We start from the raw sequence: 832 nt of genomic DNA on the forward strand, positions 1-832 counted from the left end.
GTCTTGGACACGGCCGTCACTGGGCGTTGCATATCGCAGCTCACGTAGGGCCCTAGAGCCGAGGGACCTGCGTGAGCTGCTGTTTCTCTATGCTACTGCTCGGCTCTAGAGCCGAGGGCCCTAGAGCCGAGCAGTAGCATAGAGAAACAGTGCTTGCATATGTAGGCTCCCTACTATTAGCTGGTCAGACCATTCATTTTGTCTTCCGTGATTTTGGACGCGTCATTTACCTCTGGTTTGGTCTTGGTTTCGATAGCAATGCTTTCGATTCTGGTTTACCTTTGGCTGGTAAAATATTTAACTACGTCGTCTATATAAAGTGGAGCGCAAGCGCTTTAATATTTCGTTTTATTATGATAGCAATTATATGGACACTCAAAGCGGATTTCTGCCGTCAGCGTCATCGTCGCCATCGCCGTGAGGTTCCATATAAAGTCCAACGGCGATGAAATCGTTGTCGCGCGCCGTATGCGCTGTATGTGCCAGTGAAAGCGGGCAAGGGACGCGCGCTTTCACGGGGAGTGAACGCACGGAGGAGAGCAAACGCGACTTCTTCCGTCGGGCTAAAGGCCGTGGGGGGAATAGAGGGAGGGGAGGCGACGATGAGCTGCGACACCAAATGCGTATTTATAAAAAAAGTTGCGAGGCGAGAAGGTGGTAAAGACTGTATCGCGCTTATAATGACTGAGGCAACAGCAAGGTGCAGAACAAGAATGAATGACGTTTTAATGCATGCGTCGTATTTATAACATTGTAGAAGTACACTGCGCATGTGCGAGCCGTATCGGCTGTAAGTGAATAGCACGTGCCCGATACTGTGGTAAGAAGACAT

The sequence above is a fragment of the Dermacentor silvarum genome, chromosome 6 (genome assembly GCF_013339745.2).
Source record: "Dermacentor silvarum isolate Dsil-2018 chromosome 6, BIME_Dsil_1.4, whole genome shotgun sequence".
NCBI lineage: Eukaryota > Metazoa > Arthropoda > Arachnida > Ixodida > Ixodidae > Dermacentor > Dermacentor silvarum.